The sequence below is a fragment of the Canis lupus genome, chromosome 13, assembly GCF_048164855.1.
Source record: "Canis lupus baileyi chromosome 13, mCanLup2.hap1, whole genome shotgun sequence".
In the NCBI taxonomy this organism is placed as follows: domain Eukaryota; kingdom Metazoa; phylum Chordata; class Mammalia; order Carnivora; family Canidae; genus Canis; species Canis lupus.
The window spans coordinates 46,823,874-46,851,290 of record NC_132850.1 but is presented as its reverse complement, the minus strand read 5'-3'; the positions used below and the strand labels follow the sequence as shown (position 1 = coordinate 46,851,290).

At 36.4% G+C, this 27,417-nt stretch overlaps 1 long non-coding RNA gene across 1 annotated transcript in view; it reads left to right on the top strand.

Moving 5' to 3' along the window:
- LOC140603047 (uncharacterized) overlaps window positions 1-27,417 on the top strand; it is a 246,415-nt gene that overhangs the window by 28,106 nt on the left and 190,892 nt on the right. The window contains exons 4-5 of the long non-coding RNA XR_012006094.1: window positions 9,940-10,028; window positions 13,251-13,387. This is a non-coding gene — a long non-coding RNA (uncharacterized lncRNA). The remainder of the gene's footprint in view (window positions 1-9,939; window positions 10,029-13,250; window positions 13,388-27,417) is intronic.

Sequence of the window (27,417 nt, the reverse complement as noted above, 5' to 3'; positions counted from 1 at the left end):
CACAGGGAGCCCGATGTGGGACTCGATCCCGGGTCTCCAGGATCATGCCCTGGACTGAAGGCGGCACCAAACCGCTGAGCCACCCGGGCTGCCCAGAAGTTTGGTTCTTTAAGGAAGTACCATAAAGAGACTTAAAGCTGTAAGAAAGGGAAATTGGGTAGAGTTTTGATGGATTTTTAGCTTCACCATATAGTCATGACAAGGATGTGATGATCCCTTTAATTTAGTTTTTTGTTTACCTAGAGGTGGCAAAGTCAGTTCATTTAGAGTTCCATCAAGACAGCTGCAGCTTTGAATCTGCAGGATTTGAGGAGGGTTGAAATGGAAAATATTTTAAAATTTCTTCTCTGAATGCTGAGAAGTGATGGTGCTGTTGGAAGAACAATATAGGGTCTCAGGTTTTTTCCAACTTTTCTCACAGAAATTGTCTGTGGAGCTAAATCCTTGAAGTCCTCAGATTCTCTAGGATGTTACACAATACAGTGACAATAACCAGTATTTTCATATGCTTATTGTGTTCTTAGGGGCATTTTATACAGTATCACATTTGATTTTCTCACTCGCTGTGTGTGAAGTACTATCATCCCTATTTTACTGAAATGCTTAAGGAAGGTAAGTGAGTTGTCCAAGGGTCCGCAGTGTGTATGTTAAGCCCATAAACTTGAACCCAGGTCTGATTTCAAAGCTCTTAACCACTACTCTTTGTTGCTCTTTGAATGAACTTATTATACCCCCAAGAAAGGATTTGAAAACTTTAGACCTAAAATTAACAATCACACAGCAGTGTATTTGAGGAAGCTGGAAGTAGATGACTAGAAACTTTTTTTTCATGTTTTTCAGGGAGTGATATCCAAATTATTGGTTCATGGATGTAAGTACTATGCAAACTGATGATCCTAGAAGGCAGAGGTATGGTATGCTTTGGAATTAAGATTTGAGTCAATTAGCATGTTTTCCTTTGTTCTTATCTCAATGTCAAGGATACAGGGCATGTGGTGATGAAATGTTGATTTGGCTCCTTAATTCCAGTCATATCAATGTCATCTTAAATGACAGCTGATAGTGTGTTCAGTGTTAAATGTTTATGGAACTCTTCCTTTTGAAATATAAAGAACATCTTTACTTCGGAGTATAGTTGATCCTCATTATTTGCTGGTTCCATATTTGCAAATTAGCCTACTCACTAAAATTTGCTTACAAACTCAATATTGATATTTGGGGTGCTTCTGTAGTTGTTTGTGGATGCTGGAAGAGTGATGGAAATTTTTCACCTGACACACAAACATCCAGTGTCAAATAAGGTGATGCTCTGCCTTCTCAGTTCTCAGTTCACCTACTGTGAGCAAGTGTCCTTCCTCCATCTATTTAGCAATTTTTTTTTGTTTCTACCTTTGTTTTTGTTTTGCATCTTTGTGCTTTTTTGTTGGTGATTTCACTGTTTGAAATGGCTCCAAAGTGTAGTACGGAAATACTGTGCTCCTGAGCACAGAAAGGCTGTGATGTGACTTGTAGAGGAAAGATGTGTATTAGATAAGCTTCATTTAGGGATGAGTTATAGTGCTGTTGGCTGTGAGTTCAATGGAAATGAATCAACAATATGGTACATTCAGAAAAAGGAAGAGGAAATTTGCTCATCTTAAGTGAGGCTGCTGTGCCAAGTGCTAACGTAACATCTGTAGAGTCTGATGAAGCTTGGAAAAGAGGAAAAAGTGGCTAAATGTGTGGATTTGAGAGATGATTGATAAATAAGCATGTGAACAGCGCTGTTGTAAGATTGAAACCCAGCGAAATATATAGTTGCATCACCCACGCTAAGGAAAATGTTAAAGTCTTCATGGTTAGTGCTCACTGGTTTGCACATTTTAAAAAGTGTTACAGGGGATCCCTGGGTGGCTCAGCAGTTTAGCACCTGCCTTTGACCCAGGGCGTGGTCCTGGAGTCCCAGGATTGAGTCCCACATCGGGCTCCCTGCATGGAGCCTGCTTCTCCCTCTGCCTGTGTTTCTGCCTTTCTCTCTATGTCTCTCATAAATAAATCAATAAAATCTTTAAAAAAATTAAAAAATAAAAAGTGTTACAGCATGACAGGTGTTAGACCTACAGACAAGGTAGGTTCTGCAGATCAGGAAGTTTTGGAAGAATTTTAAAAACATCTGCTTAGGTGTTATACAGAAAAAAGGTCATGTGGAAAAGCAGATTTTTAATGCTGAAAAGATGGCTTGTTGAATGAACCTGTGTCACACAGATGGCATTTTGGCTGAGGAAAATATGATCAGTGGTTCATAGGAACCTAACTCCCCTAATGGTTTAGCATTTACTAATCCAGTGGTCTTTGAGACTTCATAGAATATAAGTATTGCAATTAATGAGAATGGATTGCAATTTTACCAGAGATAATGGAGAAGACTCTTTTAAATATCATATAACTCCTCTGAGACTGAGGACTTTCAACATATCTTTGGGCTTGCATTCTTTCTTTTTATGGTGGTACCTTTATTTTTATAATATTCTATATAAAGTAAGAGGTTTTCCTATTAGAACCAACTAGATGGAACTCAAAGAACCTTGACCTTAAATGCCACTATCACCTTACTTTGGAATAGAATAGTCATTTTCTTCAGTCAGTGGTTTTGTGAGCCTGAGAATAGTGTTTGGACAATTAGAAAAAGAGAAATGTTGGTAACACAAACCCTCGTTTTGGATTACTCTTTTGACTTGGGAATAACAGAGCATCATTTACTCGTTCAACGTACATGTGAATCAGTGTGATTGCACGAGGCATTAGAAGAGTCTTGTGCCATCCTCTTAGAAACAAAGGGATTTCTTTTTTCTTTTTTTAAAGATTTTATCTATTTATTCATGAGAGACATAGAGAAAGAGATGGAGAGATGGAGACATAGGCAGAGGGAAAACCAGGTTCCCTGCGGGGAGCCCAATGCGGGACTCAATCCCAGTACTCCAGGATCATGCCCTGAGCCAAAGGCAGATGCTCAACCACTGAGCCACCCAGGTCTTCCGAAAGAAAGAGATTTCAATAAAAAGTATAAAATTGTGGTAAAAAAAGAACTTCCACAAAGAAGTATTTTTAGGAAGGCATTGTCTGGGTTTTATCTTCTCTAAGGGCCAGGATCTTGACCTTATAGTCAGGAAAATTCTACCCATTTGAGGTATCTATATGTCATAACCCTGAGGGGTGATTTAACTAAGTATTTTATAAAGATAGCAAAAGCTCATAATCTAGTAAGGACTGGGAAAATAGTAGGCACATATTTATGAAATGGATAAATAAATGATAACACAATGGGATGGCAATTTTATATGTACACAATTATATCTATGAACAAATGACAAGGAATGTACAAAAAGTGCTGTGGAGTCTTGCTATATTTCCCATTTCTCTATCTCTATGAAATTAGCCTGGAGTACGGCTGAACTAGTTTGAATTCCTCTTTTTACACTGTCCATGTTGCTGCTGTCATGTAAGCTCCACAGGACAAGTGTTTATTTTGTTTACTAATGTATCCCAAGTATCTAGAACAGTGCCTGGTGTATAGCAGATGCTTAAGATGCTTAATAATGTTAGTTGGTTAAATGAATGAGCACTTATCCCCTTCTCTGTGACTGGACTGTTGTAGCTGTATGCTGTCTATACTGGAGTGTTGCTCTCTATATCAGCACTCTTTTGTGTAGGTGGGTAGTGTTACTTCTTGTGCTTTTAAATTAAAAAAATATTTCCAGCTTTATTAAGATAAAATTGATGTATAACATTATACTGTGTAAGGTTTTTTTAAAAAGATTTTATTTATTTACTCATGAAAGACACAGAGAGAGAGGCAAAGACATAGAGGGAGAAGCAGGCTCCTCGCACGGAGCCGGATGTGGGACTTGATCCCAGGACCCAGGGATCATGCCTTGAGCCAAAGGCAGACACTCAACTGCTGAGCCACCCAGGCATCCCTATACTGTGTAAGTTTAATACATAATATGTGTATCATGTCACATAATTATAATTTCTTTTTCCCGGTGAGGACGTTTAGGATCTACTGTCTTAGGAATTTCAGGTATATTATAGAGCAATAGATGCATTCTTAGACATGTATAACTACCAAAATGGAAAGAGGAAGAAATAGAAAATATGAACAGAACCATAACCAGCAAGGAAATTGAAGCAATCATCAAAACCTTCCAACAAACAAGAGTCCAGAGCCAGATGGCTTCCCAGGGGAATTCTACTAAACATTTAAAGAAGAATTACTGTTTCTGAAGCTGTTTCAAAAACTAGAAATGGAAGTAAAACTTCCAAACTCTTTCTATGAGGCTAGCATTACCTTGATCCCCAAACCAGAAAAAGGCCCCACCGAAAAGGAGAGTTACAGACCAATATCTCTGATGAACATGGTTGCAAAAATTCTCACCAAGATACTAGCCAATAGGATCCAGCAGTACATTAAAAGGGTTATTCACTGAAATCACGTGGGATTTATTCCTGGGCTGTAAGGGTGATTCAACATCTGCAAATCAAACAATGTAACACATCACATTAACAAAAGAAAGGACAAGAATCAGATGATCCTCTGAATTGACAGAAAAAGCATTTGACAAAGTACAGCATCCTTTCTTGATTAGAACTCTTCACAGCACAGGGATAGAGAGAATATACCTCAAAATCATAAAAGCCAAATGTGAAAAGCCCACAGTGAATGTCATTCTTAATGGGGAAAAACTGAGAGTTTTTGCCCTAAAGTCAGGAAGACGATAGGGATGTCCACTCTCACCACTGCTGTTCCACATAGTACTGGAAGTCCTAGCCTTAGCAATTAGACAACAAAAAGAAGTAAAAGGCATCCAAACTAGTAAAGAAGTAGAACTCTAATGTTTTGCAGATGACATGATACTTCATATGGAAAACCTAAAAGACCCCACCCCAAAATTTCTAGAACTCATACAGGAATCAGCAACATGACAGGATATAAAATCAATGCATAGAAATCAGTTGCATTTCTATATACCAACAAGGCTGTAGAAGAAGAGAAATTAAGGAGCCAATCCCACTTACAACTGCCCCCAAAACTTTAAGATACCTATGAATAAACCTAACCAAAGAGGTAAAGGTTCTGTACTCAGAAATCTATAGAAAAATCATGGAAGAAATTGAGGAAGACACAAAGAAATGGAAAAAAATTCCATGCTCATGGGTTGGAAGAACAAATTTTGTTAAAATGTGTTATCTAGAGCAATCTATACATTCAATGCAATCCCTACCAAAATACCATCAACTTATTTCACAGGATTGGAACAAATAATCCTAAAATTTATATGGAACCAGAAAAGACCCCAAATAGCCAAAGGAATGTTGAAAAAGAAAATCAAAACTGGTCGCATCACAATGCTGGGCTTCAAGTTCTGTTACAAAGCTGTAATCATCAAGACAGTGTGGTATTAGCACAATAACAGACACAAAAATCGATGGAACAGAATAGAGAACCAAGAAATGGACCCTTAACTCTGTGGTCAACTGTTCTTTGACAAAGCAGGAAAGGATATCCAATAGAAAAAGAACAGTCTCTTCAACAAATAGTGTTGGGAAAATTGGACAGCCACATGTACAGAATGAAAATGGACCATTTCCTCACACCATACACAAAAATAGACTAAAACAGATGAAAGACCTAAATGTGAGACAGAAACCATCGAATCCTAGAGTAGAATGCAGGCAACAACCTCTGTGACCTTGGCCACAGCATCTTCTTGCTAAAACATGTCTCCAAAGGCATGTGAAACAAAGACAAAAGTGAACTATTGGGACTTCATCAAGATAAAAATCTTCTGCACAACAAAGGAAACAGTCAACAAAACTAAAAGGCAATCTATGGAATGGGAGAAGATATTTGCAAATGATTATCAGATAAAGGACTTGTATGCAAAATCTATAAAGAATTTATCAAACTCAACACCCAAAGAACAAATAATCCAGCCAAGATGTGGGCAGAAGGCATGAATGGACATTTCTCTAAAGAAGATATACAAATGGCCAATAGACACCTGAAAAAATGCTCCACATCACTTAGCATCAGGAAATAAAAATCAAAACCACAATGCGGTATCATCTCACACCAGTCAGAATGGCTAAAATTAACAAACCAGGAAACTACAGATGCTGGAGAAGATGTGGAGAAAGGGGAACCCTCTTACACTACTGGTGGAAATGCAAACTGGTATAACCACTCTGGAAAACAGTATGGAGATTCCTCAAAAAGTTTGAAATAGAGCTATCCTATGACCCAGCAATTGTACTACTTGGTATTTACCCCAAAGATACAAATATATTGCTATGTTAATTAATTAAATTTAAATTTTAAAAAGGACAAACTTTTTTTTTCCTTTTTAAAACATTTTTTGAAAGGACAAAAAATCAATGTAATTCACCACAATAATAGACTAAAAAGGAAAATCATGTTATAATCTCAGTAGATACAGAAAAAGCACTTGACAAAAACCTTCACTCCATTACCAATTTTTTTTTTTTTAATTCCTTGGGAAATGAAGAATAAAAATAACTCAACCTGCTGAAGGGCTTCCACCAAAAACCAACAGCTAACATCATGCTGAATATTGTTCACCTAAAGTAGGTAACAAGGCAAGAATGTCCACTCCCATTACTTCTAATCAGCATACTGGAGGTTCCAGTCTGTGTAAGAAGGCAAGAAAAAGAAAAGTTAAATAATGTAGAAGAAAAAACTAAAATTTTATTCTTAAACAGATAACCACTTATGTAGAAAATCCTACAAAAGCTACAAAAAAAATTATGGAATAAGTAAATTCAACAGGATAACAGCATGGAGTCAATATACAAAAATCAGCTGTATTTCTAAGTGATAGCAACAAAGAATTATAACTGGTATGAGGATACAAATCAGTTACAATAATATCAAAATACAGTATATGTAGGGATAAATCAGAAAATAGGTATATGACTTACATACGTATACAATGAAAACTTCAGTGAATGGAGAAATATACCATATTTGTGGATTGGAAGACTCATTATTCCAAGACATCACTTCTCACCAAATTGATCTATAGCATCAATGCATTCCTAATCCAAATCCAAGTGACTTATTATGTAGAAATTGACAAGCTTATTTTTATATTTACAAGGGAAATCATACCTAAAATAGCCCCCAAAATCTTTTATAAAATATACAAATCTGGAGGGACACCTGGGTGGCTTAGTCAGTTGCATATCTGCCTTTGGCTCAAGTCATGATCTAAGGGTCCTAGGACTGAGCCCCAGGTAGGGCTTCCCTACTTGGTGGGGAGTCTGCTTCTCCCTCTCTCTCTGCTTCTCTCCTCTGCTCGCACTCTCTGTCTCAAATAAATAAATAAATAAATAAATAAATAAATAAATAAATAAAATCTTAAAATCTTTTCTCTCCTTCTTTCACTCTGCCCCTCTCTCCTGAGCTCACTCTCTCAAATAAATAAATCTTTGTAAGACCTCAATAATAAAAAGATAAATGTTGAATTTTGTCAGATGCTTTTCCTGTATCTATTGAAATGATCATACAGTTTTTATCTTTTCTATTAATGTGTTATAGCACATTGAATTGAATTCCATGTGTTGAACCATCCTTGTATCCCAGAGATAAATCCCACTTGATCATGATGTATGATCTTTTAAAAATGCTATTGAATTCAGTTTGCTAATATTTTGTTAAGAATGTATGCATCTATATTCATTGGGGATATTGGCCTCTAGGTTGTTTTTTTTTAAAAGACTTTATTTATTCATGAGAGACACACAGAGAGAGGCAGAGACATAGGCAGAGGGAGATGCAGGGAAGAGCCTGATGTGGGACTCGATCAGGGGACTACAGGATCACGCCCATAGCTGAAGGCAGATGCTCAACTGCTGAGCCACCAAGGCATCCCTAGCCTCTAGATTTTAAGCTCAGAGTCATTATCATTGTTCTTCTAGAATTATCTACTCCCCAAATCTGCTCTGAACAAAACCAGCTGCCTGCTTTAGTGAACACATGGAATGTCTATTGCTGCATTTTCTGCCTCTTTCTAATTGTAGTGCTGTGGCTGCATTTCTGGATTTGTTCTCTGCCCTAATGTAGTAAAGTAAAAGGCATTTTAGACTCTTAAACTTGCATGTGTTCAATATGCACAGTGTGAGGGGGTATGCAGAAGAGCAGCTGTGGGTTTTGAACAACAGCTGGAGGTTGTGTTGGAGTAAGTGGAGTTATTTCCTAATTGGCAGGTGATTCCATAAAGGAATGCTTCTATCCAGGGAAGGACCTATCCCAGGCATGGGTTAAAGGCTAAAACTTTAAAGATTGGGTACAGTTTTCTATCTCTTTGGATTTGCTTTCTAAAAAGTACATTGCTTTGGCTTTTAAAAGCTGGGGAGCTTTTTAGAAAATATAGTTTTTCAGACACTGCACTGATTCAATTGGTCTTGGGTGACTGCAATGATACAGAGGTTTAGAAGCCAAATAGCATTGTTAATGGAGCAGGGGTGGATAGGGAAAGGAATTCACAGTGGAAGGGAATATCCATCATATCTTGTGAAATCCCGCTGTCCTTTGTAAGAATGCTCCTGTGAGATGGTTCATATTTACAGCATGTTTATCTGTGACTTAGAGGTGCAGTGGGTTTATTGGAAGGCTAGGGGAGGCTATGCTCTATTTACTGTACAAGTTGCTTCTCTGCTGTCCAAAGTGCATCTTTATCCACCCGAATTTCTGTCATTCTTCTCTTCTGAGATGTCATTCTCCTGGGAGCATCACTGGATTCTATATGGCAATGTTTGTTCATAAGGAATTGGACTTGAAATAAGCTAAGCAAAAACATTTTTTCAAACTGCAAAACTCAGGTGGTGTGACGAACACCAGGTGTTACAGTATATGTTGGCAAATTGAATTTAAATATTAAAAAACTGTAAAGCTCTACACACATTTGGCATATTATTATTACTATTATCAAAAACAATAACAATTACTGCTGAATCTTGTGGGTGCTTTGAATCATGTAGTTGGCCAACCTGCACATGGTAAGTAGAAATCTAGGCCTGGATATGGCTTGTGGATGAACCTTGGGCGAGTGCCAACTATATGAAATAAACTGAGTTTGCTTAAGCTCCCACAAGGAAGAATTTTCACTTTGTGTCCTTTGGCAATATTTAAAAAAATGTTTTCCAAGATTTTTACTTTTAAAATTTATATATAATCCCTATAAAACTCTGTCTTAACAAATACATTATTTTCTATCAGATTTCTTTAAACTTTTCCATATATGTACATATTTTATAGAGTTTTATTGATGGTACGGACACAGTTTCTTCAATTGCTTTTTTCTTTACACCAAACATTTTTTTTCATTGCTTCTAATCTTCATAACTATAGTTGTAATGACTACATAGTATTTACTATTTTATTTGGTAATTCCACTATTACTAGATAGTTAGGTTGTTTCCAAATTCTCCTGTCATAAATAATGCTAAGATTAACATGATATCTTCATGTCAACAGTGGGAAGTTTTTGACTTCCCTCCAGTTGAATTCTTTTCTTTGTGCAAACTCTGAAATGTGAGACTAAAGTCACAAATGACAGAAACATTTTTCAGGCTCCTGATAACTATTAGAAAATCCTCTGTGCCAGTTTCCTCACCCCTAAAATGAGGTTAAGATAGTATATAAAGTACTTCAAGTAGTGCATTCAGTAGATGTTGGCTACTACTGCTGTCTCCACCATCACCACCCTAACCACCACTATTACTACTATTATCATTTTGGTGAAGTTCAGCTGCATTTTCACAAATGAAAATAGATATCTTAATACAGTTTTGATAATCAGATTGCTCATAGATTTTTTGCTTTCTCTTTCTCTTTTCAAATGATTTATAGGCTGTTTAATTTTTGCCCTTCTTCCTCAGTACCAGAATTCTCTCCTGAAATGAACTATCTTCTTAATTTCCACCATTTCCCATTTCTTTCTGTCATGAAGCCATTTCTACCTGGGAAGGTAAAACAAGTGTTTTTTTATTTACATATTTCTTATATTATATTTGGTGGTGATAAAGCTAAACTGATGGGGTTCTGGGAAACAAGACACACCATTATCTCCTACTCAAGTTTAGTATCTATTATGCACAGATGTGAAAGTCTGACCTCTGGTGGCTGTGAGCTGCAGCTGGGGTGCACATGTACCAAGTCTAAAAGAGGATCACGGACCCATAAATGTATCCTCCAGCAATAGCTAAACTGGTGTAGGACTGATTGAATTTTAAAGCTTTTTATATTCATTGTGAAGCTTGTTCCTTAGGTCAATAAAGACATCCTACTTTCTTCCTTACAAAGCAATTATCTTATAACTCAGTTTCTTAGAATACACAGCTTTAAATAAATGTTCCTTGAATCATAGTCTACAAAAAATATTTTCTTAAAACCATCAACCACCCCACCATCACCACGACTACCTGACAATATATAAGTAGAAATCTCAGGGGGAAAAATGGATTCCCAAATCTTAGCAAAAGGAATATCAGTGGGATTGAAATTTAATTATCTTCAAAACATTTTTAAATTGAGATATATTTATTCTCCTAATCAAATATTTTCAAACCTTCTAGGATTTAGTTTTTTAAAAATCTAAAGGAAAGGTATCAGAAAATGATTTTCAGATAGTATGTATCATAATTCAGAGAATGATGTGAATGAAGAAAATAAATTTAGATGTAAGAAGTCACAAAGAGTGAGAATACAAATGAAATATTTTTATGTTTTTAATTGTTGTTTAAAATGATCTAGAAATGGTGCTCCTTTGCTTATGCTTGAGAATAAATGTTTACATTAAATTTTAACTATTTTGCTTTTATAAAAATGGTAGTTTTTTAAGGTGATTCAGTGAGTCAACAGGTACAACTAATAGTTAATAATTTGGTATCGTGTGTTTGTATGTATTTTTGCACAAAAACTAGTCAAAAATGACAGATTTATTTAATCATAGCTAATTGCTTGTTCATACAAGAATATAGAATTTGAAAATGGTAGGTTCTATAATTCCTAGGTAGATGATATATTCTCCTTTGGTCCCAACCCTAATTAGGTTCAGCATCTGTGTTATTGTCAACGGTCAGTAAAGCGACTGTTAGTCATGACACATTCTTAGCAAATTGGTTCATCAACCATCCCCAGCATTTGTACTATTGACCTTGACTTCAAATAAATAGTATTAATTCCTTCCTGCCAGAATAAGCTATAAATCTGAGTACATCTCTCAATCTCTTCAAAACCAAAATTTTAAAGCCTGATTCATGTTCTAAAAGCTTAATTGATTTCTGTAATCAAATGTGTTTATTCTAATTACATATTATTAGTTGTTGATCATTTTTATCTTTATATGCTCATTGCAAAAAAAGGTCAGAAAATGACAAAATATAAAAATATATAATGAGACAATAATCCCATTTTAAAAGTATTTTGACATTAGCTGATGTAAAATGGTTTTTGTTTTTCTTATCATTTGAGTAGAATTAATTAGCAAAAATGAATCACTAATGTTTACTGCATGTAATTCTGTGCCAGGTACTGTTCTCAGCCCTTGCATGCATTGCTCATGTAATGGTCATACAACCCCATGAAGGAGGTTCTGTAATCATCTCTGATTTTGCAGATGAAGAAAACCACAGGAGGGTTGCTCCAGATGACATAGCAAGTGGCCGAGTGAGACTTTGAGCTCAGTTGCCTGACTGCAAAGCCAGTCTCTTACACACAGTGCAAATTAAAGTTAAAAGATATGTGTATGAACTGGTGATTTGCTCGTGGACCAAGGCTTAAAACACTCACAACCCAGACCAATTGGAAGATATTCTATACTATTAATGAATTCTACTTGTATAGAATCCATTTAAAACAAAATGTATATTTTAACATCATGTGGTCACTGTCATTTCTTTCATGCTGTAATCTATGTATTAGGTATTTTAAGCAACCAGAAATTGATTTAGAGGAAGATTTTCTTCTTGAGTCTTATTCTAGTTCTAATCTTTTCAATTCACTGAACTTAAAAAAAATACCATCAGTATTTCTTGCTGGAAGTTAATGGCACTACTGGAAAGTGGTTTCACTGTCTTCTATATTCCGCTTGCCTTTTTTATAGCTGAATCCACATCCAAACTCCCACCCCCTCCCAACCAGTCTTCTGTGAATAAGCAAGGGGGAACAAAAACCACAGAAGGAACATGTGGACCTTCCAGGCAAGGGAGGATTAGAGAGGAGAAGTGTGAAGAGCGTGCCTTGCTCCCCACCCAGCACTGATGTATCATCAGAGACCAGGGCACATTTACCCTCTAATGGTAGGAGGCTATCAATGAGTCCAGATCACTCTTCTTGCCTGGCAGGCCCAGGGAATCCTGACTCCCCATTGACTCGCTCTCGGTGCCTGCCTCCCGAGTGGCCACGAGCAGCCTCCTGACTGCCAGCCATAGCACGGAGCTCTGGGGCCCAGGAGCTACAGCTCACAGAGTTCCTGGGGGATGGAAAGAGAGCAGAAGCCTGGGGAGGAAGGAGATGCAGTCTATGGGGCTCAAATTTGTAGAGTTTCATGGAGATAGATGAGGCAAAGATGAGACGAGTAATGCAGCTTTTCCTATTTTGATGACATAAATTTTCCCCTGATCCTCAGTAGAACAAAACAGAGCCCTGTTTCTGTTTATTAACTAGAATCTGCAACTCCTAGTCACAAGCATGACATAAAGTCATTCCATGTGAGTGGCTATAAGGAGTACTCTGATCATTTCATTGATTCAATGGTTATTTATTTCATGCTTACTGTGTACCATACAGTGTTCTAGACACTGAGAGTATAATACTGTCCAGGTACTCTTCCAGAAGCCTGGGATGTAATACTGTTCTGGTACTCCTCTACATACCAGGGATATAAAGCTCTCACAGAGCTGACAGTTTATGAAACTAGGTCTTTTTCATCTTATCTGTCTCCTGCCAACACACAATTAGCCGAGAGGCCTGGTATATATAATAGGGACACTTGATGATGTTCATTGAAATAAATTAAAACAGTGAAAAGTGTCAGAACAGAAAAGAGTCACAAAGTATGAAAGGATATTGACCAGATATCAAGTGTTCAACCTGGTGAATCAGTTTCCAGATTTATGAGCAGTCTTGAAATGGATTTTCCTCCCATGTAGATGTTCCTTAAACCTAACAGTGACTTTTCTTCCATCAGGTGTTTTAGGTGAGCCTCTCCTTTCAGCTGCTTGAACTGTCTTCAGAACTCCAGCTGCTGGTAGCTGGCTCTGAAAAGATCGAGAGGTCTGTGGAGAAGTATTTGTATTTAGAATGCCCAGGAAGGAGAGAGCCTGGGTAAGTAGAGAGAAGTGTAGCAATTGCAGAAAGTAGTAGAATATACTGGTAGGTGAGGAAAGGCCCCTTGCTATAATCAGGGCTATGTTGTGTCCCAGAGAATCTGGACAGAAATAAGATTCCAGAATCTATAGGCAGAGACATATGAATGATTTGGTCTGAGCAGGTCCAATTTCTACATAGACTATTTCATTTTACTATTTACCTATTAAAATGAAAACCACTCTGTCCCTTTAAATGCATCACATTTACAAGTGTTTCAGTTGCAGAGCCAGTTCCAAGGTAGATCATTGCAGTGGATACCTCTGGCCACCCACAATCCCTGGCCCCTTCCCTAATGTGAGAGGATGGTGGCTGCTTCCTACACATATTGCTTTTTCATGAGCAAACCATTTGGGTAGGCTGGAGTCACTATTCCAGCCTATGCAGTTGTACAGGTTAGGGTCACTTAGATAATTCATCAGTTGCATTTCATAGTGTGGAAAGGTCATACAAACTGCCTTGGCTAAAACCACAAAAATGAAAATTGTGGATTTTTTTTTTTTTTTTGCTAGAGGAATCATAAGGATTAGATTTTTCCAGATCAAGAGGCTACTTCTGGTCAAGATTTTTTTTCATTTATTTTTTTAGATATAATTGACATCTAACAGTATATTAGTTTCATGTGTATGATGTAATGACTCAATATTTGTGTGAAATGATCACCACAATAAGTCTAGTTACCACTTGTCATTATAAAAAATAACAAAAGTTTTTTTTGCTTGTGATGAGAACTTTTAATATTTACTTTTTGGGCAACTTTCAAATATTCACTAGAATATTATTGGTCATGGTGTCTTTTATATCCCCATGACTTATTTATTTTATAAGTAGGACTTTGTACCTCTCGACCCCCTTCACCAGTTTCACCCACCCTCCATTCTCCCTCCCCCATCCCAAGCAACCATCATTTTTTTTTCTCTGATTCTATGAGTTTTATTTTGTTTGTTTGTTTTGGTTTTTAGATTCTACCTATAAGTGAGATCGTACAGTATTTGTCTTTCTCTGTCTGACTTCATTTAGCAGAACACTTATCCTCAGGTCCATCCATGTTGCCGCAAATGGCAAGATTTCATTTCATCTTCTTTACCCATCCTGCAGTGGACACTTAGATTGCTTCCATATCTTGACTATTGTAAGTAATGCTGCAGGGAACATGGGAGTGTAGATATCTTTTCAAATTAGAGTTTTCATTTTCTTCAGAGAGATACCCAGAGAGGGAATTACTGGATCGTCTGGTAGTTCTATTTTTAATTTTTTGAGGAACCTCTATAGTGTTTTCCACAGTGACTGCACCAATTTATAGTTTTATCATCAGTGCATGTGGATCCTTTTTTTTTTTTTTTCACATTCTCCCCAACACTTGTTATCTCTTGTATTTTTGATAATTGCCATGACAGGTGTGAGGTGATATCTCATCATGGTTTTGATTTACATTTCCCTGACGCTGAGTGATGTCAAACATCTTTCCATGTGTCTTTTAGCCATCTGTATGTCGTCATCAAAAAAATGTCTGTCCAGGTCCTTTGCCCATTTTTTAAATTGGATTGATCTTGAGAGGGGTCAGAGATAATGAAATGAGGACTAAGTCTGCTGAAGCAAAAGAGCACAGCTCCTGGTATTGTGCCCCTTTCCTTTCATAGCATATGATGTGCTGCTGTGGCTTCTGTTCTTCCTGCCTGAGTGGCCAACTTCTGGAATGGCTGTAGAACCTAGGGCCCCAAAGATTGTGTCCAAGACCCAGGTCTTTTTATCAGACATCAGAGGAGTTCCTGCTTTGAATATATGGATCACGGTAAACTCTCAGAGCCTCTTTCCTGTTTAGGTCTTAGTGCTTTACTCTGTAATGGTTATTTCAGATATGTTTGCTCTATGAACACCCTAAAGATAATCCAAAGTTCAGGCCCCTTTTTCTTGACAAGCAACAAAACTCTTTGAGGATGTTTAAATTTTAGTTGGTATTCTCTCCTCTGAATAGCAGGAGGCTCCTCATTCCAGGTTGTACACGACCCAGCTGGTTAAGTCTAATGATGTCTAAAAGAATCTGTGCTACTGAAAACCCATTTAGACATGTTAAGCAAAAGACCTTTCCTAGTTGGTGACACACAATGGTATATGAACAGATTAAGTAAGCTACACTCATAATTCAGCATTAAAGTGGATCTTACTGAGGAACACCTGGTGACTCAGTTGGTTAAGTGTCTGACTCTTGGTTTAGGCTAAGGTCATGATCTTAGGTTTGTGAGATCGAGCCCCATGTCAGGCTCCATGCTCAGCAGGGAACTGTTTGAGATTCTCTTTCTCCCTCTGTTTCCGCCTACCAAAATAAATAAATCTTTTTTTTTTTCTTTTTAATGTGGATCTTACTGAACACAGAGATAGGATGTGATTTTTAAAAACTTGGATTTGTATAGGCAGGTCTGGGTAAAATTAAGAAAGAGGTCACATTTATCTTTTCCCCTTTTATATGTTTTTCACTTGCTTTACCTAAGTAAAGTATAAGGGTATATGTGCATATTTGTATGAATGTATGTATGAGTCTCTGTGTGTGTATTTACAAGTGGGTCCCAGTCTCCCAAGAATGGTAAAAATTTGGCTTTTACCTTAAGTATATCATTGGCTGACCATTTTAAAGTCCTTAGCTAAGAAGGGTGCCATGGGCAGTGTAGTTTTATGTAAGAAATGTATCTATGTATAGATATCTATGTATCTATAATGTATTAGACACACATATCTTAGGTCATATCTTTTTAAGAATCCTCAGCTCTGATATGTCATGGCTTATTTTAGTCTTCATTCGGGATTTCTTTCTTAAATGGTGATCAACACCACTTCTAGCCCTTTACAAAAAGAAAATATTCAAGTAATGACTAAAGGAAAATATTTACCAAGGTGCTAGGTCAAAGAAGAATGGACAATATTCTTGCTATAAATAATGTAAAAAAAAATCCCTCTGGCCCCCCATTTCCCCGGCCAAAGAAAACCTCAGAAAAATTGTTAGGAATCTATATGAAAAAAGTTAAATAATGATAAAGCATATCCTTTGGTTTATTTAAGAAAAATCTAATGTAATCAATTAGTGTTAGCAAGGAATGTAAGGGTGGTTATTTATTATTATGTTAACATAATTCTTACAAAAGGATAATACTGATAAACCAGTTGATCATTGAGATAGATTTTGAAAACCCATGATACAATGAAACCTGTTTATGTATAAAACTATATGTGATATAGGACTTGAAGAATAATTCCTTAACAAGATAGTCCCCACTTCAAATCAATTGCCAACATTTTATTTAATTGTGAAAAACTGTAGTCATTCCCTTTAATGCCAAAAATTGGGATAAGGGTGTGTGTTATTATTGCTAACAGTTACATTTCAGAGCAATGCAAGAAACAAAGCAGAAACAGAAGTTCTATCAATAAAAAGGATGATAAAGCACAAAATTATTGTTTTTTTAAATATAATTTAGAAATTCAAAGAAAATCATCCAAAAAATTCCAATAGTTCAGATGACTGGCAGCTATAGAATAAGTATGAAGAAAAAAATCAAAAGTTTTCTCTAAATCCATAAACATTATATGAGACTAAAAATCTCACTAAAATATCAACAACAAAAAATGAATCATGTAGGAAGAAAACTTTAAATATTTATGAGTAATTTTTCCTTCCATAAATGACTTGAACAAATGAAGACATGATCTATTCTTCAATAAGAATAGAAGATACTCAAATATTCAGATTCATTCAGATATTCAAATAACTTTATCAGCTCTTCTCTGTTAAAGTATTACTGAATTCTAATAAAAAACCCAAAAGGATGTTTTATTTTTTTAATTTTTAAAAATATTTTTATTTATTCATGAGAGACAGGGAGAGAGAGAGAGAGGCAGAGACACAGACAGAGGGAGAAGCTGTCCCCATGCAGGGAGCCTGATGCTGAACTCGATCCCAGGACTCTAGGATCTTGCCCTGGGCCAAAGGCAGGTGCTAAACCGCTGAGCCATCCAAGGATCCCCAAAAGGATGTTTTAATTTGAAAAAAGTTCTAACATTGATTTAGAAACTAAACATGTAAAGAAGAGCTAAAATATTTTGAAGAAGAAAAGTAATGTCTGAACTGGATTTTACTCTGGGACTTACTAAAATTTGATTTGAATCCCTGATAATTAAAATGCAATGATCTCAGAAAAGAATAAATGAGCAGATATAAAAATATAGGAATAAATAGCAGATAGAAAAATATATCAGTTAAAAAAAATTGTATGTTACAGAATTGTAGTGTTGTCACAGGAAATGATTAGGGTTAAAACATGAAGTTGATTAGGGTTAAAATGGGAAGTAAGTAGGGTCAGACAAATGAAACGATTTTAAACAGGTTTTCAAAAGCTGTAAATATTACATAACCTTTATTTTGCTCACATATATTGTGAATCTCCAAGAGGGGGTTTAATACACCACATATACACACATTCATTTAATCATTAATTTTTTTAAAATTAATTTTTAAAAGGGGCATTGTTGGAACCATTATTTCTTGAAACATCTTTTGCAAAAGGTTGGCAAAAATAATCTAGAAAAAGAAATATTTGCTAATTAAGAAAGCTTCCCAGTCTCACAGCAGTTCATCTCCTTAGTGTTCCCTGTAGCCCTCTAAATATGTTTCTCATAGTCTAAGATGACAATCTTCTCTACATCTCACTATTTCTGCTATTATCAAATTGCTCAACTTCCCATTTGTGTTACTATTTGATCACACTGGGAAATACTGTATGACAGCATTCACTATTTAGATTTTTTTTTTTTTGCTTCTTACTAAAGTATTTTTTAAATTTAAAATGAACATATATTACTAGTTTCAGAGGTAGAATTTAGTGATTCTAAACATGTAACACCCAGTGCTCATTACTTCAAGTGCCCTCCATAATGCCCATCATCCAGTTACCCCATCCCTCCACCTACCTTCCCTCCCTCCAGCAACCCTCAGTTTGTTCTCTATAGTTAAGAGTCTTTTATAGTTTACCTCCCTCTCTGTTTTCATTTTATTTTATTTTTCCTTATCTCCCCCTATGTTCATCTGTTTTGTTTTTTAAATCCCATGTATGAGTGAGATCATATGATAATTGTCTTTTTCTGATTGACTTATTTCACTTAACATAATGTCCTCTAGTTCCATCCACATTGTTGCAAATGGCAAGATTTCATTTTTTTGGATGGCTGAGTAGTAGTCTATTGTGTGTGTGTGTGTGTGTGTGTGTGTGTGTGTGTGTATCACATCTTTATTCATTCATCTGTCAATGAACATCTGGGCTCTTTCCATAGTTTGGCTACTGTGGACATTGCTGCTATAAACATTGGGGTGCAGGTGCCCTTTCCAGTCACTTTGAATTCTTTGGATAAATACCTAGTAGAACAATTGCTGGATCATAGGGTAGTTCTATTTTCAACTTTTATTTTATTTTATTTTATTTTATTTTATTTTATTTTATTTTATTTTATTTTATTTTATTTTCAACTTTTTAAGGAACCTCCATACTGTTTTCCAGAGTAGCTGCACCAACAGTGTAAGAGGGTTCCCCTTTCTCTGCATCTTTGCCAACACCTGTCATTTCCTCAGTCATAAATTTCAGCCATTTTGACCGTGTAAGGTGGTATCTCATTGTGGTTTTGATTTGTATTTCCCTAATGTTGTCTGATGTGGAACATTTTTTTCATGTGTCTGTTGGTCATTTTAGGTCTTTTTTTGGTAAAATGTCTGCTTATGTCTTCTGCCCATTTCTTGGCTGGATTTTTTGAGTTTTGGGTGTTGAGTTTGATAAGTTCTTTGTAGATTTTGGATGCTAGCCCTTATTTGATAGGACATTTACAAATATCTTCTCCCATTCTATAGGTTGCCTTTTAGTTTTGTTGACTGTTTCCTTTTCTATGCTAGATCTTATTTTTTATCATCAGTTGTACTCATCTAACATATAAAAATAGTATTGGAAAGTAATTGCACAAGAGATATTATTAACATATATATACATATATATATATATATATATATATGAGAGAGAAGGGATTGTGTGGGGGGAGAGGTGGAGAAGGAGAGGAGGTTCACAAGCTGGGCCTGAGGAGAAGGTTCATTCATTTTAAATAGGTATAGTTTATTAGGAGGTTCCCAAGAACAGCAGATAAGGCTGTGTTTTGGGATTCTCTGGCTCTGGGTCCATGCCAATAGATTTCTGGAGATTATAAAATTAATATGAAGGTTTGGCCAGAATTATTTGTTTACTTATTTATTATTATTTTAAAAATTGAATCTAGCCTGTTAAACAATACCAAACACCAATGAAGTCAATTTCTTAGTTTGATGATGCAATAGTGGGCTATTCCTAGTATAAGAATAAGTAAAAAGTCCCTCCCCAACCCTACTCGCACCCCCTTCCCCATATATGTAGTTTTTGACAACAGTAAATACCTTTCCTTCTCTAATAAAACATCTGTGTTCACTATTGAAATTTAATACTTTCCTGCCCTTTTACAACTACTTTGCTCTCCCCCTTCCCTACTTTCATCTCGGCCCTATGGCCAAATCTTCACAGGTGGCTACTTTCTTACATGCACTGTTTCTTTGTCCCAAAAGCAGGGTCACTGCTGAGGAGCACAGCTGTCTCTTTCCTTCAGTCCTCCCTGGGGCTGCCTCAGAGTCACACATCTTTTGTTTAACACATCTTTAAGCTGAATGTAGTGGTCTAGGAAAATTTCTTGCACACTTTATGGATTTAAAAGCCATACTATACAGTGGGTTTACTGCCTACACTGCAATTTGATTACCATGTCCAATAAGTGTCAAGCAGCTGACTAAATGGTTCTCATTAGCATAATTTGACCTTTCCACATTTGTGCAGAGTCTTACTCTATCTTTAAAAGATGGAGTTAAGTCAGCAGTTCATCTGACTGGACACATGTATTATGCAAATTTAAAAAATTGGTTCCAACTCTTAGATAGCAAACTTCCTCTGAAATCTTAAGAAACTTACAGTAACATTGTGAAGGGGGCGGGGAGAAGTCAGTCTGTCACAACAAACTTCAAGTGTGGATCTAATCAAGAAATTAACTGTATAAAAAAAAAAACAAATTAACTGTAGATAACAGACATTTTTCCCCTTGGGATATTTACTCATTTGAGCTTAGGGGAGAAAGTTTCAGAAAAAGTAGGAGGCTATGTAATAGATATTCTTTTGGTAACCACAGTATGTTTTATCTGCTTTATACCAAATATTACAAAATATTTTCTAGACTTAAAAATGGGATAAAATTTGATTTCAATTATTCTTTTTCATAGACTATCACAGGCTACATAGTCTTTAATTATAAAAACTATATCATACCTTAATTATATTCTATTTTAGAATGTAAAATGTTTGTACATTTTGCATTGTAAATAAAAGACTATTTCAGGGTAATTCATTAAAAATAAATATATATTCAGTGATTAGATTGGTAAAAGTTTAAAGCACTTGAAATGGAAATATAAATTTTTATGAGTTAGCCATAGAGAAAGCTCCAAAAGAATAAAAAACTATATGGCAAAAATTTTGCATTTCTCCTTGCACCTGATATGGTTGGTGCTTAAAGGCAGACCACTTATGAGAATTGCTTTTTATTCCTGATACCCACATGACATGAGGTGTGCCTGAGATTGGTGACCTCAAATTATGCTTGCAGAGGTAAGAATACCGACAAGACCAGAAACTGTGGCATTATTAAATCATAAGCCACACTCAGGGAGGAGCACACATTTATTTTCATTTTGTAATGCAAGCAGAAAAGAAAAAAAAATTACTCCTGATTCCCACATGTCTATTAATAGAAAAAGAATGTGTCATTTCAAGATAAGAAAGAAAAAGGTAGGATAGAAAAAAGGATTAAATACATTTCTGATGAGATTGGAAATTGATCAATACACATAGTCAGCATCTTTCACATAATAACTACCTTAAGGAAGGGTGAACTCATTAGTAAAACTAATAAATTATATAACACCTACAGTGTTGTAGCCATTATTGAAATCTGTATTGTGCATTGTATTACAGAATCTTTAAATTTGGTGTATTGTCATATATTTTTAAAAATAATGGACTTCTGAAAAATAAATTGAGCAAAATATGCTACTAAAATCACTGCAGTTTTAGCATTTTTGGAAAAAGGAAAAGCCTACGAAATTTATATAAGCTAAAAATCAGAGAAAATAATTCCTTTTCATTCACATTTGGGAAGAGAAATTACCTTGTCATTCCCTATTCCAGGAAGAAATTCTAATTTAGCTACTGTTGAATTTCAAAATAGTTTTTTTCAATGGAGTTTCATGCAGAAATAGAGCTAAAGTGTGCTAGTTTTAAGAAATGACTACACATATATTTTACAAAGGAAAAATATCTTCGATAGAAAAAATTAAATTCACTAATCCCTCACTCATTCTGCTCATCCTTTTTTGAGCTACACAAAAGTAAATAATTGAATCAACAGCTTCACTTTTTAAGTGGGTATTATTTTAAACACATTCACGATATAAAGAAAAGATGTAAAATATGGAAATTAGTGTGTCTTTGGCTAAATAGTGAATGTTTTTAGATGACAAGAATAAGTACACAAATATGAAACATTACGAAGCACTTTAACATGAAAGTATTAAAATAAAAATACGTAGAAAAAACCTGCATGCAAAGTGATGGTCTACACATACAGCAAATCTCTAAACAAAATCTGACACTTAGTCAACACAATGAAAAAAAAAAGAATCTTATTTAAAGTTAACATTTTGCAAGTTGATTTTCTAATTTCATTACAAATAATAAAAATGCCATCCATATTCTTGGTCTCCAGCTATACCTAAAAATGTGCATGAAAAAATAAGAGGATTGAAAAAAATGGCATTTGCTAGGCAGTAACTATAGTTCAAATGGCTGGTTCCATCATAACTGAACTCAGATTTTCCTTAAAACCATGGTGATTACACAGTGAAAAGCTGGAATTTTGCATCATTTTTTATTAATCATAAGGCAGTTGCTACATTCCTACAATTCTCAAAAACTTTTTAGATTGTAGTCTTCTTCAAAATGGCAGACACTGGTGGTGGTCCACTTAATCTGCACATGGGAGATAGATGTCTGATAAAATAAACCCTTCCTCAGAATTATTGAAAAGAGTGGTTTTGCATCTTATGAGATAGCAATGAACTCACTGAATTAATAAATCCATAAATAAATTAGTAATCCATAGAAATGATACACTAGACAGTTACAAACATGATTTTAAAAATTATAAAAATTATAAATTATGAGTCTGTGGATACCTCGAAGCCCTTCATTATCTATGTTAAAACCATTTCACACTTGTCTTCCTTCCATGAAGAATGCAGCCCTAAATCCTTAGGTGGGATGGAGCAAAGCAGGCATCCTGGTATATGTGTATCAAGGAGTGGTAGTAGTGGCCAAAAACTGAAGCAGGGTATAATTGCTACAGCCAAGCGTGTTGGGTGTCAGAGCCTAGCAGGGTGAAAAGGGCCTCCCTGCAAAGAGAAGAGATGGCTTGGATGTGGAGTCAGAGCCTGGTCAGAGTAAGGAGGACATCTATGCAAGGGAATGGGAAGCTGGCATAGAGTGTCAAAACCTGAGCAGGATAAGGAGGAGGAGGAGTGGCCCAGTGCGGGGAGTTGGAGCCCAGTAGGATAAGAAAAGAATCTCCAAGGAATGCTCTCCTGGTGTGTCGTGGCAGAGCCCACAATGGGGAGGAGAACATCCATGTAGGAGATGTTCTGGTGTGAGGTGTTGAAGTCAAGCAAGGTGGGGGAAGAGGGACATGGTGAGGAATACCAGAGCCCAAGTAAGATGAAGAGGGCATCCCTGCAGAGGAGTGATGGAAGGTGTTAGAAACCAAGTGGGGTGAGTCGCTGTCCATGGGAATTTTTGGCTTGGATTATGGAATCAGAGTTGTGGCACAGGGAAGAGCAGTCACACAGGGAAAGAGTGGTGACAGTTTACATCCAGCAGGATTGATCAATTAAGTGAATGTAAGTAATTGGAGACAGCCAATTTGTAACATCATTTTGGAAAGGAACTTACAAATACAAATATAAAAAGGGAGCAAATGAGTATTCTCATTTTCTTATCAGGTTTATTAACCCTGTTGTGTTGGATCGGATTTGGAAGTATCCATAGGAATGCATAGTCTAGATGGATAAATGATGGATAGAGAGGTGATCAATAGCTAGATAGGTAGATATACAGATAGATAATTAAAGGTATAAATGTATGGACATGGAAGTAACTTGGATATGTATCTGTATTCATATATTTCATAGCTCTTTGCACTGATAGAAGCTTGGAACAGTGCTACCCCAATAGCAATGAGCACATTTTAGCATTCAGATCTCGGTTTTTAAAAACTGTTTTCCATGCAAAGGAACCAGAGCTCCTTGAAGAAATGACTGATTCCAGGGATAGGGCAGGGAAAATGCAAGATAAGTCATCTTGTGCCAGAAAGCACAGAAGTGTTAGAAGAATTTTGGGGACATGTCAAAAGGAAACAGAAGCTGGCTGCATGGGCTCCTTCTGACCAAATTTTGGGTAATTTGAGCATATGAATAACAATGATAATGGATTAAAACCCATTGAGTAAAATTGGAAATTCACTTAGATATAAATAAATTCATTTCCATAAATTGAAAATTTGAAAAGGATCAGGATTTTTATATAGTTTCAAAGTATCTCTCTACAAAATGGTATCTAATTTCTAAGGGGAAAGGAGGAACTTTACAGTGGAGAAGCCTTATAGATACAGTTTCACCTAAGAGATCAATGCAAATATCACCTGTAATGGGACAGATAGAAATCGCTTGCCATCTGATAGAAGTCAGTGAGAAGAACATGCTGTCACTTCTGAAATACTCTTTCCAGAAATGTGTATTCCAAATCTAATTAAGAGGAAACATCAAACAAAATCAAGTCGAGGGATATACTACAGAGTAACTGGTTTGTAATTTTCTAAAGCGTCAGGACAGTCAAAGGAAGACTGAGAATCTGTTCCAGACTCAAGGAGACCAAGGGAAATGATAACCACATGTGTGATTCTGGACTGAAACTGTTTGTTATGAAGGATATTGTTAGGAAAATGTGCAAAACTTAAAAGGAGTCTGAATTAGGTGCTAGCATCACTATTCTCTGTCACAAATTTTTTGTTTTGATAGATGTATTGTGGTTATAGAGGAGAATGTTCTGTAACAAACATACATAAAGAATTCATGAGTAAGTAGCATCTATTCAGCAATTTAGTCTTAAATGGTTAAGAAAAATAAAGTGCTCTGTGTACTGAACATCCAAGTTTTTTTTAAGTTTGTCATCAATTTTAAAATATATAGAATTTTTTTTTTTTTAATTGAAGAGAGATTGGAGTCCCCCCAGCCACCAGGGGCTGTAGCTCTTTCTCAACTCTGGTGTAACTGCTAGGACTTGCCATTCCCATTGGCAGCTTCTCCACCAGGACCTGAGGAGCCTCTTTCCAGAAGCCAGCCTCTCTGCAATGATGGCTCTTAGAGGCATTTAGAGGAAGCCCAAAGAGGAGTGAGTTTCTCCACCCTTCAAAGACTGTCACTTGGCCAGATTTTAAGCCGTGACTGATGGCTACAGTCTCAATGACTCTTGCCCTTCCTAACAGATGAGGCTTGGGGACTAAATAATTATTTGTCTAGTCTGTTCACCTTGAGTGGGCTCCTCAGTAAGCAAGACTGAACACAGTCTGTAACTAAATCTTTCTAAGCAGTGTAGGTATCTACAACTCCAAAGGGAAAACGGATTAATTCTTTGGAAACCCTGAGGCCAGCTGAACTCACTATGCATTCAACATTCCAGATGTCTTTGATCAACACTCAAGACATAGGACCTTTTAGTTATTTTTTTGTCTCGTGTACCCTCCTTCTTTGAATCTACTTCAAACTATCCCCTCTCCCCATTATCTTAGACTTCCGTCTGTGATTTGTAACACCCTCTTCTGCAGTTATCCAACACCATTACCTCCTCAGCTCATCTCTGTTGGTCCCATCCTGGCTCAGATACCTCCTGGCTGCTCCTGAGGAAATTGCTTCCCCTGAAGCTCTCTTACATAGTCGGATTGTTTATCCATACCTCACTTTCTTCAGGGTAGAAAATGGGTTCAGTATTCCCCTCTTTGGCCTCTTCCAAATTGCCACTAATTTAGCCTCACATAAAAACCACTGCCCCTCTGGGACTCAGATCATCTGACTATATTACCCTTTATCTCTCTTCTTGACCATACCTGCCAATGCAATTATGCCCTTGTACTCAAGACATTAGCCACTGCTACTAGTTTCTCTTTCCACCCTGACTTGTACTACCCTTGCATGTCTATGTAGATGATGCACAACACCTTGCCTCTCAGTTTCTCAGCAACCTCAACTCCAGTGACTTCTCTTCCACACCTCTTCACTCTCAAGTTTACCACTGCACCTTGGTCCTCTTCTGGAACTTCTTTCCCACCTCTGAATATTTAAATTCACAAATACCTAAATTAATTAATTAATTAAAAATAAATAAATTCACAAATGCCACTCTTCCACTTCAGTTTCTTTCAGTCTCGTATGCGCTTGACCTTTTACTTCACAGAGACATTTTGCTTCTTGCCCCATTTGTTATATCCATTGGTCTTCCTCCCCATCCCCATTGCATTCCTTTTCAGCTTTCCCTCCATTCTTTATTCCTTTGGACCATATATTTGTCAGTATCCTCACTCATATACCCTTTGATTCTTCCTCTGTACCCACCCAGCAAGACCTTAGAGCTAAGCCATTCCAAATGTCTACTCACTAGATACCTGTATCTGGGCTGTTGAGCTCTGTCTGGAGCATTCACACAAATTATCCAGATTCATGACACTAGAAATGTATGGTTTCAGTCTCAGCCAAACACTTACCATTACCCAGAGATGCTTCTGTGTGCATTCAGTTATTTTTCTGTGCCATTTTCCAATGTGACTATTTCAGGTTCCCCACTCTTCTCAAACTCTTTACCCTATCTCTTCTCCTATCGCTCATGGCAACAAATCTTGCCAACAGATCTTAAAGAAAACAGAAGTAGAAGAGAATTTTTTTCAATTGCTGATAGCAAGTTTAAAACTTGATCTCATCCATATCCACCACTTCTCTTTTCTCCTGTTCCAATGGAAGATGTGTCTCTCCTCCAAAGCTGCCTCCTCAGTAGGTGCTCTGTATCATATCCTTATGCCCTCAAGGACTGCTTTAGTGATGGTGTCCTCTCTTCTGTAATATTCAATCTTCCACATAGATTTAACATTTTTAATTTTCTTCCTTTTTGTGAAACAGTCCCTCGCTTGGCCTCTGACACCGCTACTCTGAACACTTTAAACTTATATATGACCTACTGTAATTCATATTTTCCTTTAATTGACTTTTTAATCTGTTGTCACTGTACTAAAAAGAAATCCTGGGGCACCTAGGTGGCCTCAGTAATTGAGTATCTGCCTTTGGCTCAGGTAGTGATCCTGGGATTCTGGGATCAAATTCCACATCGGGCTCCCCGCAGGCAGCCTGCTTCTCCCTCTGCCTATGTCTCTGCTTCTCTGTGTCTTTCATAAATAAATAAATAAATAAATAAATAAATAAATAAATAAATAAATAAATAAAATGTAATTAAAAAAAAAACCAGAAATGTATTTTCATGGTTCTCCTGTTTAAAAACCTCCAAAGGCTCTCACGCTGTCAGGATAGAATTCCAAACATTTAATATGGCTTATGAGGTGCTTTACAACTTCTCTCTTGCTTACATCTCTGGAAACATGAGCATCATCCCATCTTCTACCTTCCATCACATTTCCACCCCCAGTCTCCCACTAATATACATAGTCACACACTTGTAATTTCTGGAATGTATCTCTCATCTCTAGTGTTTTGAAAATACATCTCAGTCCTGATTAGA